General features: G+C 40.2%; 1 protein-coding gene across 1 annotated transcript in view; it reads right to left on the reverse strand.

Moving 5' to 3' along the window:
* The window catches only part of GUCA1C (guanylate cyclase activator 1C), a 35,783-nt gene that overhangs the window by 6,802 nt on the left and 10,477 nt on the right, over window positions 1–18,504 (reverse strand). The gene's annotated exons all lie outside the window — the stretch shown is intronic.

The following is an 18,504-nucleotide window of genomic DNA, read 5'->3' on the forward strand; positions in this document are numbered from 1 at the left end:
TTAATTCCATATTTTCTGCTTCCTTCTCTGAAGCTAGTGATGGAAACCTGTCAAGGATAGGCCTCTATGGTCAGGTGGTCCTAAGCCACTGTGACAGTTCCTCTGTTTCTGTAAAAATGTGGTGAGGATGGAAGAAACAGTTGCTGAATTTGGAGAGTACTTGCTCCAACTGTTTCTCATGTGCATAGAAAAAGAATTAACAGCTGATAAATTTAATCTTGTGATCTTTACGTTGGTCAGAATCCAATCGCTTGGAAAACCTTGGAAAGACTGTCATCAGTTTCAGATGCCCTGTGATTGAGAAGAGAAGGTTGGATGAGTATCTAGTAGGTTTAGCATGTTACTTATTTTTATTGTCATACATCAACACGTCTCACCACTTGAGGTTTTGCAACCAGCAGGCATTAATCTGCCCTCGAGACTGTACTAGACTAAAGGAAAAGAAGTCCTGTAAGGGTGCGGTGCGACTCATTGCCATACTTGTAGGCTGTTCAGCAGACTGGCACCTAGGAGGTAAATCCAATGTTTCGAACACACTGGATTCAATGTACATGCAGAAATGCAGAAATGGTGCATGCATAACTTGTGCAGACTGACCATTGCTTCACAGACTGCTTGTGCAGGTTCTTCTGTGGTTGCTGGATTTACTGTAATTGCAATCACAGCAAACTCAGCAAAGGTAAAGGCACCATTCAACCACTGTTTGGGATTAAATGAAATTTGGCAGTAACTGCATATAGTTTTCAAACAAGATTAGGCCCAGTATTAAAAGCAGATGCTTTACCACAAAATGACACATAATATACCACAAACTTTATGCTTCTTTTTGGCACACCAGCTTGAATTTCAATTTTGTAAGTAGTATTTCAAGAAGCATCTCATCAAGTATTTTACTGGAGAGCAAGGTTTATTTTGCTGATTATGTTTCCATCCTCTGATTTGATAGATCTATTAAGAATGTGGTTAGATGCATTTCACATTGCTGCTTTTTTATTGCATTTCATACTACTTATTGAAACTACAGATTAATTTTAGGCTTGTCCATGATGAGGTTAATTTTCTTCTTTCTCACTTACAGTTCACTTTGGATTTTGGAAAAAATTATTTTGTTTGCTTTCTTCCTACATCTTGGTGTCACTGTTGTTCTGACAAAATATCAGAAGTTTGGAAAATGTAACAATCAGCTTAACGTGTTTGTGTATGTAATTCTGATCTGGTGGATCATTTGGCCTGCCCCAAGCAGGAAGGGACTGAAGGCCAAGGTCAAAAAAACCCACCTCTGAAAAACACCTGAAAGAGGTTGTAGTTGCCAGTAAAGCCCCAGCCATATTCTGTAGACATGCAAAGACCACCGGCAACATGTTAACCTCAGCAGCCAGTGCTTCGGGAATAGAAGTACTGAGAAGGCAAACATGTTTATCTACATGATGTGGAACCAGAAGCATGCACAAAAGGATTGATGACAAATGTGCTGTTTTTCCTTTCTACACCAAAAAACATACATTGCAGGTAGAAAAGAAAGCATTTATGTGATGCAGAAGGCTATGGTGATCTTGTTACACATATCCAGAGCTTTCTCAGATAAAGAGAAATACTGTGCTTTTTGCAGTGGCATCCAAGATCCTCAGAATAGTACATTAAATAATGAAAAAAAATGATAACAGTAACCTATGAAGATCATCCTATGGTTCTGTGAGTACCACAAATAATACAATAAATGTGTTATGATGTTATTAAAAGAATACTGCCATGCTGATTTACCCATCCACTGCTCTATAACCATTCACAATACAAGTATCTAGGTAAGTCCTTCCATGTCTCCGGGCTCTGTAAAACTTCACTCTGTGCAGCGCACACAATAAAGTGTCTGTTGCTCATTAGGAAGTCAGTAATTCACAAGCAAAGGGCTACCGTAATGTCGTGGTTTAACCTCAGTTGGCAACTAAGCACCACGCAGCCGCTCGCTCACTCCCTCCCTGCCCCCGGTGGGATGGGGGAGAGAATTGGAAAAGCACAAGTGAGAAAAACTCGTGGGTTGAGATAAAAACAGTTTAATAATTGAAATAAAATGATAATAATAATAATATGATAACAATAATAATACACAAAGCAAGTGATGCACAGTACAATTGCTCACCACCCGCCAACCGATGCCCAGCCAGTCCCCGAGCAGCGGCCCCCCCGGCCAGCTTCCCCCAGTTTACGTACTGAGCATGACGTCACATGGAGTGGAATGTTTCTTTGGCCAGTTTGGCTGTGCCCCCTCCCAGCTTCTTGTGCACCTCCAGCCTTCTCAGTCGGCAGAGCATGGGAAACTAGAAAGTCCTTGGCTAGTGTAAGCATTACCTAGCAACAACTAAAACATCGGTGCCTTATCAACTTTGTTCCCATCCTAAATCCAAAACACAGCACTGTACCAGCCACTAGGAAGGAAATTAACTCTATCCCTGCTGAAACCAGGACAATATCCACCCCTTATTCTATACCATCTGTGTCATGCTCAAGTCTCATATTTTCCATATAATAGAAGAAATAATAATAAAATAACATGAAAAAAAACCCCAACAACATAATAGGCAGAGCTGATTATCAGTGGTGGAAGACAGAAATAATTTACATCTGGTGCTTTACTCTGTTATTCCAAAGGGCAAATTTCTAGTATTTTTATTAAATGGAGTTAATGCTGGTGAAACGTGCTTATTTGGCAGCTTAGGGTGTGGGAGAGGTTTGGGTGATGGATGCATTTCTTGTGTGTGAAGACTTATTTTCCCTGTCTGTATGGTGCTGGCCATGCCTTCCTCAGCTGCAGCGCAATTACACTGGGATACCATGGGCACCTGGAGGGGCAGTGAAATCCTGCTCCCTTCCCTGACCATACGCACAGAGCCAGCTGGGGTAAGCTCACAGGGTGCCCCCTCTGAATATGGTGTAAAATAGGGGGGCAGAAATCTCCTAATGGAGTTCTGAGGAGTGGGCCAGAGAGACACCAAAAAAATGGGTTCAAAACTTCTTTTACATGCCCCAAAGTCTTGTGGACTTTCTGCTTAGCATAGTAGACTGAATAAAAAGATATATATTTTTTTAGTCTCTTAATGGCTTGAGTAGATGAACTAGAAGCTTAAGGACACATTATGGTTGTGCATGTGTTTGTGCCCTTTGATGCTGTGTTTTTGTAACTTGTTTTGCTTTCACTGATAAGTGATTTTTTAAGCTGCTTGGGACAGTTTGATTCACAAAACAAAGACAAAAGAAGGCTCCAAAACTGGAAGGAGAATTTGCTGATGATATAAAACTGATCCTCACGGCCCAGAGGGCACCACCAGCCCTGACTGCCCCTGCCCAGGCCCCATTTCAGTTGTTCATTAGTTACTGGATCTCCTGAGGAGAAAGCAATTTAATTTTATCTTTTTATGAGATGTTTTTGCTTCAGAATGTCAGCCTATGTGCAGTTGCTGGAGGCTGCTCACTTTTGTTCAGTGAGGACAGGGATGTGTGTCCTGTGAGGACAAAGCCGGGCAGCGAGGGACTGCAGCATTACACAACAGCAATGAATAGCCCAGCCATGGACCCGTAGGAGGGCATTATCCTTCGGTTCCCGGAATAGCATTGCTAATCTTCACAGGTCCTTGAAAAACTCTCACAGCTTCAAACTGTTTGAATACAGATTAAAAATAATTGACTTGTCAGCTGTGATTACACAGCTGATCTTAAACAGCACGGTAATTCAAGGTTGGGCCAGAATGATCTGAACTCGGCGTTTTGGCTGCCTAGCTCTTGCCTGAATGTGATTTCCTAACTGTATTGATAGGTCACTACTGGGATAGCGAGCCAGCCATCTCCCACAGCACACCACAGCTATGCATGTGGAAAGGGCAGATTTCTGTCCCTGCAAAATCCTATGATGAGTGAACTCATCATCTTACTTGGAGCACTGAGGACTCTACTAAGAGTCTATACGCAATAAGCAGTGTCTTGTTTTCAAATTTGCTCCTGAAAAATCTCTAAACTCAACCTGACATCAGGAGAATAGCTCAACAGGCTTTATCAGGATTAACAAGTGTGCAAATATAGATGGTCTAGGTATTTCAAACTTAGGGCTTAAGACATTAAGCCACCTTCCCTCCCCAGCCCCATCTTTCAGAATCCTACTTAAACCTCATAAGGTGGAGGGGGGAGGCACAGGTCAAACAGCAGATTACAACAGCTCAGAATAACTGTGAAATTTATAGCTAATCCTACGTTCTTCTCTCTTTGTCTGTAAACCCCATTTCAAATATAGCACTGCTTTCTCTGCCCTCAGAAACCTAAAGGAGGATTCATTTCGCTCCGTTTCACCTTCCCTCATTTCCTTGCATTCTTTTTGCTTCTGAAGACTTTCAGCTGTTCCTCAAAGGCTGCATACGCATTATTGAAGAAATACAGAGCTACTTGTGACTCTATTACTTTGACACACCCTTAAGGTCTGATATTGGAGTTTGGGGCTTGGAGAGAGCTCCAGATCCCCTACGGGCTGTGGCCAGAATCATCTGTTTCCTAAGCAAACAAAGCTGGCGTTTGTCACAGGGTGGGGGGAGACTCTTGGCAAGCAAAGGCTATTAGATAAGGATGAAGAACAAAGCAGGGAATTAGGAGCTGGAGATCGTTAAGTAGTTTTATGATAGTTCTGTACCCGCTGTTACATAAAGAGACAAGGCTGTATTGACCAGACTGTTACACAAGGTTCTGCTTTGCCCAGACAAAGAGGGACCTGTGAGATTTGGGGACTTAGAAAACACCAGGATCTTTGTGTTAGAGGAGTTGGAAATGCAGAGCCAGCTATGTGTCTGGGGTCTCAGGCTTGTAGGCTACCCTAGTAAAACCTGGTGAAATCCAAAAGAATGATAACATGACAAACAATTTCATTTCTTTAAAATTAACAACTACCCCCAACTTCCTGCCATCACTCACGATTTTCTTTCAAGATTACTGGAGAAGCAGGGAGGCAGGGAAGTCACCAAAGCATCGGGCTGGGTCCTGTGCTCAGCCTGCAGCACGGCACAGCAGTGCCCAGGAGGGCTGTACTGAAGGAAAGCATGTGCTCAAGGACCTAGCCCTCTGCCATCATCTCCTGGATGGTGGGGTTCAGCTTTCTGCACCCCTAATTTTGAGCATCTTTCCAACTTAAAACAAAGCAGTAGTCAAGAGAGAGAAAACTAAAAAACGGTGCTATGACAACATAACGCATTTTTCAGCAAATTTCTTGCTGGCAATTTAAGCAAATTTTTTTTGTTTGACAAACCCAAGAATGTAGCAGGACAAACCTCCAGGAAAAGAACTTTGAAGACATACATGTCTTCCAGTGGCAAAGATGCTGTATTTGGCAGATTATATTGGGTGCTCCTAAATAACTTTTTTAGGAATTAATGTCTCAAAGGATATATGCAAGAAGGCTCCTAAAAGTTAAACACATATACTATCATTTCCTAAACTGCTGGGTATTACCAGACAAAGGAACTCAGGGAAGGAAAAAGTTAATACTCTCTACCTTCTTTACCTAGTAGACATTTTTTGTTTCTGTAAAAAATGGGAGATTATAGATCATGTTTTATCACAAGAAAGCAGTTACCAATTTACTGTCATTACATGAGTTTGCAGCCAAATTAGTTAAAACAGATCATCCAATTTCTGCTGCATTTTTTCTGCAATTATTATTTCCAAAGTGTGGTTCACCAACATCATTGTCACCAACAAATGTGTGAATCGTGATTGCATAGTTTTGGATGTTTCAAAGCAACAATTAAATGACAAAGGGGAAAGGAAGAAAATGTAAACCTGGAGTAGCCTCTAACTGCTCTATTCGTAATTAATAAGGAAATAAATAGAAAAAATGACAGTTGCACTTTTAAAAAATACTTAAAATTTCTTTAAATTCTAAATTTCTTTAAATTCTTTAAATTTCTAAAAGCAGCAGAGTCCTGAACTGTTTCTCATTAAAATTACTTTCCCTTTTATCTACATCATAATTTAACAAGTAGTATTTAAAAGTAATTCTGATTAATTGTACAAAGTTAATCTTCATTGCCTATTCACGTAATGTGACAAAATTACAGTGTTAGCTGGTAATGGTAGTAACATGCTCTAAGCGCGTTTTAAGCTCAGTGAAAGCTGCAGAGTACACGATGATTTCTTTACACTTAAATGAAAATTTCAAAGAAACCCTACACGTGTTGTTAGAAAAGTGTAACTGCTTCAGTTTGATGTATAATACTGGTCACTGAGTAACTGCAGAGGAAACAACTCTAAACCCTTTCTTTTGTTTTAAAAACAGTCAGGGAGTGTAGAAACTCAGGTAGCACAACTCAATGGGAGACTGCATAGACGATGAAGATTATTTTTAAATAAAATTGAACATAATTCTTTCATATTCCTCCCTTTCTATACTGACTCACATTGAATTTTGCCTCATTTGTTTCTGCAGTAACAATGCATGTGATACAAATTTAATCCATGTTGAAGAAAAAAACAAGGAAAAAACGTTAAGCCAAAGAATCGCTTGACCAAACCTCTTAAGTGCTTAATTTCTATTGTCAGTACTTTTTGCCACTAATTTCTCTGTATCCAATGCAGTGATTCATTTTCCCTAGGTCTCTTGTGCAACGTAGTTGGCATTACAGCTTCATAAAGGACCTATGGGCTGGGCTGTCTTAACCTGTGGCTCTCAGGTGCTGGGTCCTAGTGTGAAAGGGGACTCCTGACAGCCAGGTGCCAAAGCGTTGGTGGATGTACATCTGGCCTTGCGCTGTGCACAACCATGTCTTTGATCCGGACATGCTCTACAGCGTGATGGACCTACTGCCCAAGTGCAGCAAATCTCTATTGCAAACGCAGTGAGCCTGGACACGCTGTGCACAGGTGGCAAGGAAGAGGCTATTCAATGAGGTGGGGACACTCCATGGTGTGCACTGTGAATACCGCTGCCCCATCGCATAGCTTAATCCAATCCAGCTAAACATCAAGACTGCGATGCAAGGAAAATTCAACTGCAATATTACTTAATAGCACTTGCCTACATGGATATTTTGAAATTTTGTTTTTAAAGAGAAAATTTCTGGGACATTCAGATTACCCGTTTTGAAATGCAAAAAGAAAAGCCACTGAATTCTGCAATGCTGTAATAGAAATCTGAGACAGACCTCACTTTAATATCCCATGTAGAGAATCAGCCTTCCACGCTTGATGGTGCTGTGCCACTACTGGGGAATTACCTCTGGTCTAAAACTTTTAGATCATAACTCGTACCATCAAATCCTATAGTCAAGAACTCAACTGTACTGACACTAACCAAGTGGTGATTTTAACGATAATGTTAACGCAGGCAGTAAATCCCGTGCCAACCCACTAGAAAACAAAATTAAGATTGTGAAATTGCACCAATAATTGTAGGAAGTCCTTATAAAGTAATGGATTCCTTTTTGGAATCAATACATAAAATTGCATGTAAAAAAATTCTGGAGGTAGTTAAGAAGTCGAACAAAGACATTCTTTAAGACAGTCTGTAAATAAATAGAGTAGTGTTTCACGGAACCAGGTGAAATATTCATAGAACATAGTTTCTATTCCATGGAATTTTTTATAAGGGTACAGTACCTTTCAAAGGCACTTAAGCATGCTGACAAAAATGATACAACTACACTACCTTGAACACAGCAAAGCATAATTTAACCTCCTCCTTATTTACAATAATCAGGCTAGTTACTTTACATTTGAGATAATTTTATGCAACATTACTCCAGATTAAGGAGAAGCAAATGGTTTAGCTTTGTTGTTTTTGTTGCTTTTGCTGGATTGTGTCTGAAACTAATGGGAAAAGGATTTGTACATGTACATGTCAACTCCAAAAAGCCCGAATATTTCAGGAAGTAAGAGCTGTAAATTTTTTTACTTCTGACAGAAGAATTCTTTCTGGCTAAGAGATATCTTGATTTTTATTTTCTTCTAGCCCTTGGTTTAGAAGCGGATTAATTTTTTGACAACACAGGCTTTTATTGCTGACTCTACAATGTGATAGCTGTGACTGTCATGAAAAGAAAATAAGTTTTCTAAGTATTTCTTGTTGTGGAGAGTAATTAGAGGTGATTGTGAGAGTGAAAAAGGGTTCAAAACCAGAAAAATCAAGAGTTAGACTTCTCTGGGCAAAGTGGTAGTGCTATTCACATGTGCTGGGCCAACACAAGAACCATGAAAAGGAACAGCATAGAATGCAGCATGTCTTGCCAACCACAATACCAGCTTATATGGGTCTTGGCCCCATAGTGGTGTGTGTAATGCAGATGTTGCTGCTGCAACCTTGCTGCCTCAGTTAAGCTGGCTGGTTAGAGTAAGCTAAGAAAAGTGTACTTGTCCAGAGAGTCATTTCAGCCTGAAGACATCCGTAAAATGATGTGTGCAGCTGAACATATGTTTGCACATCTGTTTGAAGACTTGGGATACAAAAGAGGAAAGTTGTTCAGGAAAGTTTGGGAAAATATTTCTATAATTATCATCCTCTCTCACCCTGCTTTGGATAACTATTAACTATTGCAGCCAATTCTATTGTGTCAACTTTGGTAATGCCTGCAAACATGCAAGGATGCAGCAAACAGTCTAGGCAGTTCCTTAGGCGTCATGACAATTCATAGCACGGCAGCTATTCCTGGTCCTGAGGACACATCAGAGCAAGACAATCTGAGAAAGGAAGTCCAACTGAAGATGAAATTTTCCAGCAAAGGAGAGTTAGCAAATGCCCTGAGCCATTATAATTAATCCCACAAGAGGTGGAAACACTTAATATTTAGGTTCCAGGTAGTGTTTGAAGTATTGCTCACAAGCAGTCATTTTATTTCATCTTTTAAGAGCTCTTCATGCCTTCAATAAGAATGTGGAAGGCAGCTATCACATAGTGCTAGGTAACCGTTGCATAGTTGGGCCATGTCAATCTTTAACAAAATAATGTCTTCAGTAGAATCTCTAGCAACTAACTGTCTCATATCGATGAAAATAATATTCCTGTCTCTCACAATTCTTAAAAAGGGGGGAAAAGTGGAGGGAAAAAACAACTGAAAGTCAAATGAAGAATGAGTTACATTAATCATCAAAACATCTCTGAAAAATATTACATCTTTCTGTGAACATTTGCACGCTTTTCTTGGAATATGAGGTGCAACCGCTGCTTTCATAGAGAATTTAGTGGCCAAATGATTCACATTTCCTTCTACTACAATACGTGAGAAGATATACTTGGCTAATCCCATTCACGTTCCTATAACCAGAGAGGATAACATCTATTTGTAGCCAGAACGCAAAATCAGATGATGAAAAGTCTGCCTGAAAATTGGAACTATAAAGACACAGCAGGACAGTGGGGAAGGAGCTAGGTTGAGGATAAAAGGAATGGTGGTCTGCCTCCCAACACTTGTCAGCATTGTGCAAAGTACGAGCAGTGAAGGGAAACTTATTCTTCAGGAAAAAAAATTAAAAAAGACGTAGCTTGAGATTTAGTTTACATTGCTATGTAGTCATTTCAACACACAACAAAGTTCTATTGAAGTAACACATTTTTGCATTTCTTATCTATTCTACATCAAACAGCCTGTTTTAATGTTCTTCTTTAGATTTTTAAATGGTTTCTTTTATAAATCTTTTTTATAGTTCTAATCTGCATAATGATGTCAGATGAACTGTAGTTTATCACAGAACTACTTTAACTTTTAAATTAAAAAGCACAAACCAGAAAGATGACTAAAGATTGACATCAGTTGGTGGCTCCTTATCTAAAGATTTCTTAAACTCTTTGCTGTGGAGTGTCCATTTTTCTGCATTTATGAACTTTATCTCTGCGTAGCAGAAAATACAGTTCTCTGTTGAGGACTATCCAATGCTTTATAAAATGTTAACAGAAAATCCTTGAACTTGCGTAATTTTCCTTCAGTGCCACATACCTATTAATCTTCTTTATTCTTCACAGTATATCCTACCTTTTAAAATCTATTTTTCTTACAAAGCAAGACACTTATTCCTGTAGCTAGTTTCAATTAATGCCAAAATAATCAATAAGAGAACTACAATAGCAGCATCCCATTTTCAGTACATTGCTTCACATGATAAATGGCTATGCAAATTTTGTCCTTCGCAGGTCATAAGAACCCAATCAATCAAGCAATTCTTAGAGTGTTCAATTTTTATTTTTAGTGGTGGCAAAACCTATCTGCAAGTCAGTGGAAGTGGATGACAATGATCTGTGTTTCTGATTTAAAGAAAGAAGATTTTTTAGAATAAGTGTTAAATAGTAACAATGCTGCCTATAGAATGTTTCCTTAGTTCTGTTTAAGAGCAACTAACACTTCCAATATATTACGGATACACCAGACATTATTTTTCTAGATAGGCTCTCTCCTTTAACATTGGTGTAACCTCATTTTGAAGGATATAATCTCTCTGAAATATGATACATATTCTCACAGAAAACCAAATATACATCAGTATACTTGGCAACTACTGAAGTATTTTAGATAAACATAACTGTTTGTTCTCTAAAATTCATCAGTAGGCTGCATGAACTAGGACTGCATGACAGTTATGCGTGGACTGAGATGCAGAGGGAATGAAAAAAGCAGGAGGAATTCAGCTTACTTATATGTGGTTGCAGCTTTTTCATTTTTGTATTACAAGTAGCTTAAGGGTGAAGAAGACTGAGATCATTTTTCCCTAAAATGACCTAATAAAGGGAATCTTTTAAAAAATGAACTCTGTTGCACTCGTACTTTAGTAAAAACATTATTCTTGAAGGTTTTCATTGGAAAGCTGTGGCAAAAGATAAACCCACCATTTATTATACTGCCAATGCCATTGTATAAATAATGGTTACAAGTATTAATGTACGAGTCATGAATAAAACGTTTGCTCAAATGCTACCTCATGCACTCCTTGTGATAATCTCAAGGAAAGTTAACTTTGCAATTACAGTTCTGAACATTCAGCATCTTTATTTTTCACTGGAGCTAAGAATGATGAACAACAACTTTCAGACTTCACTAACCTATTTATTTATTTGTTTGTTTGTTTATTTAATTATTAGCAAAGCATCCCACAGAGGTCAAGGAAAGGATGAAAACTCTTGACATAGAACCCTTGTTTTTAAGAAACATGGAAAAATTAGAGACATCTGTGTACTTGGTGTGTAAGGTCAGTTAATTATGAAACAGCTGGTGGTCTGCAGAATAGACATACCAGAAATGGCTAGCATTTATTTAGTATATTCCTGAGAAGAAAGCTTTTAGGACATAGCCTACGTCACTGTCGTGGTTTAACCCATCAGGCAGCTAAGTCAGGTAGCTAAACACCACACAGCCGTTCGCTCACTCCCCCCTCACCCCCAGTGGGATGAGGGAGAGAATCGGGGAAAAAAAAGTAAAATTTGTGGGTTGAGATAAAGACAGTTTAATAGGACAGAAAAGGAAGGGAAAATAAAATAATAATAATGATAAAAGAGTATACAAAACAAGCGATGCACAGTGCAATTGCACACCACCCACTGATCGATGCCCAGCCAGTTCCCAAGCAGCGATCGCTGCCCCCGGGCCAACTCCCCCCAGTTTATATACTGAGCACGACGTCGTATGGTATAGAATATCCCTGTGGCCAGTTGGGGTCAGCTGTCCTGGCTGTGCCCCCTCCCAGCTTCTTGTGCACCTCCAGCCTTCTCAGTCAGCAGAGCATGGGAAGCTGAAAAGTCCTTGACTAGTGTGAGCATTACCTAGCAACAACCAAAACATCGGTGTGTTATCAACATTATTCTCATCCTAAATCCAAAACACAGCACTGTACCAGCTACTAGGAAGAAAATAACTCTGTCCCAGCCAAAACCAGGACAGTCACTAATCTCCAATAGAAACAGACACTGACTGGAAACAGCTTTTATACAGTGAACAGAGGCCAGAGGCATGAATACCTGTACAGTACTATGTTGTGCCACATATAAACATGCAAGATAACTGAGTCCAAGCAGCCGTACAGCCACAGTAGCATTGCCTCTTTGGTATGGTAAGTGCCAATGCTCTGAGCTTACATGGTCTGCCTGCTGCCAAGACCAGAGGTAACCTCAGTCTCTACATGACATTGAATTGTGCTGTGAAGATGTACCCCGCCCTGTTGTATGTCCACTGACCATAGTCACTTCCGTGAGTGGGGAGCTGAGCTACTCTATTATCTCCAACCTAAAGAAATCCAGGGAATGATAAGGTTTGGCTTGCAACTGAATTCCTGTTGGTATTTGTATGGATGACTTGAGTGAAACAAGCTTCGCCTAGGCTTTCAATCTATCACAAAAAAACTACCACGGTGCCACAATTCCTTTTTAACTCTTTCCAGTTTACAGGCAAGTTGTTTTTTTAAAATGGAAATCCTAAGTAGAAGGATGACTATGACAGGCTTCAGCTGGAAGCAACAAGGCTAACAAGGAGGTGACATGCAATTCACAACTGTAATTACTCCGCCCCCCCAGTCAAGTCCCATTGGCATCCTATGAGGTTAATATTCCACACCTTACCTGCTAGAGGTTTTAAACCAGGCATACATGAAACACAGAGGAGAAAGTCTATGCACCTTTTAAGAGTGTTTTATCATCTTACTCTATGACAGAATACCTCCAAGCATGGATGACCCAAACTTAACGCAGGCTGCTATAATTGGAACTGTAGATTAATCTTAGGCCTAACACTTTAGCACAGTTTTCTGAGCAGATTCCTATTTGTGAGAAAACAGAAGCCTGCATGAGAAAAACATTTTATGCTGAGAGTAGAAGACCTTATTAAATGACTTAAGTTTTCCAGAAAGAGTTTCTTTTATTTAGTTCAACTGTAAACTAGTCCCCAAACTATATGCTTTTACATGTAAGCTTCAGCAGTAGAAGTCATAACCACTATTAAACCATGATATTGTCTGGCCACAAAAAATTAGATAAGGAAAAAATCAGGTCATATATCTATAAAAGTCAGCTGGGGGAAGCATGGGAGAAGGTTCAAGTTTGCTAGCTGTCTAGCTAAACAGCACTTCTATATAAAGGGTACTATTAAGAGAAAGGAAATAATTTCTATCAAGAAGCTTTGTATACTTCACCACTCACTGGGATAATGGCTCCTTTATTAGAAAGCAACAACCAGACAAGAATACAATAGCAAAGGAAATAAAATTCTCATCTACAAACCTGAAAAGTTGCCATAGTACTGAAGGAAGAGGAATATAAGCAAAAACTCAAATGACCAAATTATTTCTGAATTTGTGTGTTGTACATGCAACCACTTGCATCCATTATCTTCTGTGGCTTGGAGATGAAAGATTATCATCTGTTTAATATTGCTCAGTGCCTAAATGTTCTACATAGTGTCATGGAAGGATAATGACCCCTTATTTGTACAATCATAGCTGCCATTTCAGAGCCCACAGTGTGATACTCCCAGTCAGCCATCCACTGACCACTCTTCGCACATCTATACTTTACTAAAAGCACATTTCAGGATCAAAGCCTACATTTCTGCCAAAAACCCTGGGGAGGAGAAAAAGCTGTAGAAAGGGTATAGGACAAAAAGTGAGCATATGGAATAAGGAGATCTTCTTATTTTACCTCATCAATAACTTACAACATTCCTTTCTCCTGCCCTGAGAGGCTGGTCTGTTGCCACTTTATGCCCAGCTTAAAAAGCATCATAGCCATTTACCTGAAAAGTGTTTGACTGATGCTTGTTATTTCTAAAAGCATACCTTAAAATTAGTGGTCATTAGTCTTGGTAATAAAGGAAAAAAATATAATTAAACTTATGAAAACAGAGTGCTGTTAAAAATGTCAGAAAAAGAAACAACGGCTGTATGGTAACAGAAACACAATCATTATACTGAATAGAGATTAAAATACAACAAATCTGTAAAGCTCTGTAAAAAGTTGTCGTGGGCTCAGGATATAAATCTTACATCTTAAATTGTTCCTTTCCATTTTTATTCTGAATAAAAATCTCTGCTGGTCTCAAATATGCCAGATTTAGTTTTGTTTGACTGACATCCTTCCCCAGCAAGGTTGATCCTCTCAGCACCTAACATACCTTTACAAATGCTCACAGGCTAGTGATCAGCATAGGTTTCTGAGCTTTAGTATACTCTGGCTTGATTCCCAGATGCTGTATTGTTTAATACCCATTCCTCTACCTCATTTTTCTGTTTTTTGTTCCCCTCTTTTATTTTTTAGCTTGGAAGCTAATCTACAGGTTGGGATCTCCTTGCTGTCACCACAGCTCAACTCCACGTTACACAGAGAGCTGAAGTTTTGAGCAAACCTAGGTATGAAACACCCAGAGGAAAAAAAAAAAGGGTATCTGTAGGGACTGGAAAAGGTGCTATGCTAAGATCCTCCAAGAGGTGTTCAAGGATCACAATTTCTGTCAATGGCCATGCATGTGATAGTTTGGAAAAGACCTTAGCTGTGAAGGCTGGCAGATGTGTAGATTTGCTATACGTGAGTGGCCCAGTCCCTGTTTGGCAGATGGTGAGGTGCTGGTGCTGGACACAGATGACCTTCTCTGGTGGAGGGACTGCTGTTCCAACCCACTCAGTTTGCTGTAATCAAGCAGGCCACCCCTCGTTGGTCTCATATCTGTCACCCCAAGCATTACAAAGTAGAGACATGGGAGAAGGCAGTAGGGGGAAATGCTTTCTCTTGCATTGACGATACAGCCATACCCTGCTGTCCCCCGAGCATGTGTTTCTGAAAGGTGTGATGGTTAGCAATATGATGGGTGATGAAGCAGTTTTTCTGTGAGACCGAATTCCTGGCATTTACCCTGTTTTTCCATCCTTTAGCCTTGATTGATCTTGGTTCATCTGAGGAAGATGAGGATGAAGGCAATGATAAGGTAATGTTCAGAAAGATGCAGCAAGAAAGTTCCTGGTAAAAGAGGAAGTTCAGTCACACAGATGAAGCAGCTGACATCTTTCAGGATGGTGATCCTGAAAGCCATGCTGAAAAGACAGCATGTTCTCCAGCTGACAATCCTTGTGCAGCTCCTCCTGCCTCTCTGTCCTCCACACTATACATATTGTCCCTCTATGTTTAAAACACATGTATTAAGTCCCCCCAAGCATCTGCCCTCTACTTCTTATGGGAAAAGTTGCTTTGCTATCTGGCAACTTGACCGCTTCATATACGAGAGCGATGACAGCCTGCAGAGCAGGATGACACAACTCTGAAACACCAGATAGAGAAGCAACAATTAACAGAGGGTTCTCATTTTAAGTGTGTTTGGCCACTGCCACAGCAACTAAAGGTGAGCAAATGCTCTTTCTGAAACCTGCTTTTATTCCACTCTCCTCACTTTTACATTAATCCAGAATCTGAAGGCCTCACAAACCTGAAGGCCTTACAAACCTGGAGGCCTCATAAATCTGCAGAGCACGTGCTGACAGGCAGTGCCCTGGGACACTCCAGCATTGCGATGAGTGGAGGGCTCAAGGTGGCCAGCTCCAGGACCTTACGAGCATGAGGCAGTGCTAAGACAGACCTAGAAAAAAAGCCCACACTTGTCTGCCAGTCTGTCAGTTGTTAGGTTCTCTGATGTATTTTGCCCTCTCCCTCCACAACCACATTGGTCTAAGGTCTCACAACCACATTGGTCTAAGGTCTTCTACGCCTAGTGAAAGGTGCCACACACAAGTACCAGATGACCATGGCTTTGGCCTTGTCTGTACACCTAAGGAAAATATATATTTTCTGTCCGGGAGCCAGCTACATTATGGAGAGCTGACTGCAATCACAAGCAGTTATTGCAGTAGCAGGGAGCGTAAATTAGCCTGGAGAAGGTGCTTCCCTCTTCATTCGGTAGTCTGTTTGGTCTCATAATTTGGGCACTGTATGTGATCTCCTCATCTGAGTTACATTTTGCCCTCTGCCACAGGTTCAACACAGTAATTTGGACAAATCTGGTTATCTATGCTGCACTTCATCATCGGTTAAATGCAGATCATATTTTCTTCTCTAACATTGCTGTAAAAACTTACTAACTGTATTTGAGCATACCAATGTTTTCATATGCTTACATACAAGTCCAGGACAAGCAAAGGATAGAGAATAACCAGAGAACTGCAAATTACATCTCATTTTCAGAATTGTTTCTTGACATTTTTAAGTGGCTCTGGAAGGTATTAACAAGAATTATACTCAAAGCCCTCAAAGCACTGTCCCACTTCTTCACCTCTAATACCCCATAATGGCAACCCTGTCCACAATAGCAGTTTTGTGAGCAGAACACAGAGAGGAGCCTGCAGGCTGCAACTGATAAACAAAGCAGTAGTATGAGATTAAAGAAATAAAGAAAAGAAGGTTTACCTGGTTCAGATCAAAGATATCAAACACTCATTTAATGTATATATCTCCCTGTGGATCCAGCCTTTGCAGACCCAAGAGCTTCTTGAATTCATGCAGACTAAGTTCCCCAGACGGGCATTCTCTCATAAATTTGCTGTAATAATGGTGCATCTCTGGGGCAGGACCATCACCTGGTAATGATTCTTTGGTGCCCGTGTGACTATGCAGAAAGTGTCTCTTTTTTTTCTATTCACGTTTATCTCTCTCAGGTTCAGAGTCTTGCTCATGACCAGAACTCAGACAAATACTGCATTTAAATGGCCACAGTTAACCTCTCACAATGTAAGTTTCTATTTTTATTTAGTTACTATCTGTACTCATGTGAGATTACCTTTAATGCCCAGTTCTAAACCAGATGGGATTTCAGAATGTGGAAAGTAGAAGTAAAGAGAGCCATGCTCAAATTATAGTTCATGAAAATCCAGACTCTCCCACTGACTACAAACAAGAAGGCTTGAACACTCCTCAAGTGCCCATGAACTTTTGAAGATTAAACAGGAAGATACAGACATTGCCATCATTTTAGCCAAAACTGGTTCGGTAGGCAAAACACATACAGCAGGTACATACACAGGCAACACACAGGTTGGTGTGTTGCCTTTCCCCAGAGACCATCTCTGAGCCCTAGAGCTGCTGTGTGATCCCAGTGACTAAGGTAGAGTGGGGACACATCTCGTGTGGGCATCTCATCTGCAGGCGGGTGCCGGCTGGAGCAGTGGGGGTGAGTGAAAAGGAAGCAAGGACAAGGGAGGTGAAAGAAAATAAGCAGACAAGCCTCTTGGGTATGCACAGCCTGACAAAAATCCTGAATTTTTTTCTTCATCCACCATGCCCTGCTCTTAAAGCAATGACCAATCATTGTGTCAAACACCAGAGAAAGACAGGGCAACAGGAACATGACTTAGGCAGGCTGCAAACTCTACATGATATGATCGGGTAAGAACTGTCCATCAGCAAGTCACCCAGTGCTAGTCATCCTTCCTCTTTTATCTCTTCCACTGGGAAAATGGCAGCTCTCTCGCATCTCTTCACATGACCTTATGCAAATGCTGTTCACAGGATCCTACTTAGGCATAGGGAACTTGGGAGTTGCTCACATCTACCGATCCCTCTGCCCTCCCTCCTATTTTCTTCCCCCCGAAAAACACACTACTGCTACTTGCTTCCAAATAGCAAGTCTTGGGGAAGTGTACCCATGGTGGCTGAGACACAAGAGAGACCGCTGCACTGACTTAAAGATGAGGCCTTAGAAGTCAGATTTTTGTCAGATTTCGTACATTCTGGTAAAAAACGTGCAAGAGAATGTTACTTTAAAATCATTTCAACTTCAATACCTGTTTTCAGGATCCCTTTAGTTTAATAACAATAACTAAAATACCTGTAAAAGACAGCAAAAATGCATGGGAAAAAAGTGATCTGATTTATAATTCAGTCTCACAGCATCCCTCACTCCTAGTGGGGGAGTGGAGTAGTATATAAAAGCTGATATTACACCTGACAAAAAAAGGAAGGTGAGTTTTATGGAGCACAAAAAGGCTAAAATTTATAACCCGCTGCATAGTTTGACAGTACTTGATAAACTCACAGACAAAGCATATGCTGAGATAGTAGAAATTCTACAGAAATCACCTATCCCTGAAGCCAACGGCAATGGAACATTTCTACTTTTATAAATAAAAATACAAAAATTCATAACAACGTGGAGCTGAACGGATGAAATTAATATAGCAAAGCCATTTTGAAGAACTCTGAAACAATGGGTATAGAGACTAGTCTGTATATAGGAAGCCCAGTGAAGCAATTCCAAATGAGCTATCTGTAGCAAACTGAACTGATGCTAAAAGGTGAAGGTAAAATTACAGTATCTATTGAGATCTACATTAGAGATGCCAAGAAGCTTTCTAGAGTCTGTACAATATTCTGGGAATTAAGAAAAAGAAACAAACAGCCAACAGTGGGAATATATACTTGCACTGACAATGACAGTCCTATAATAAAGAAGATTGCTGTTTCAAGGACAGACTGTTGCTAAACTGCAAGACAATGGGGCACACAGAAAATGCATGCTGCAGGTAAAGCAA

Source organism: Pygoscelis adeliae, unplaced genomic scaffold (genome assembly GCF_000699105.1).
Source record: "Pygoscelis adeliae isolate BGI_AS28 unplaced genomic scaffold, ASM69910v1 Scaffold124, whole genome shotgun sequence".
In the NCBI taxonomy this organism is placed as follows: Eukaryota; Metazoa; Chordata; class Aves; order Sphenisciformes; family Spheniscidae; genus Pygoscelis; species Pygoscelis adeliae.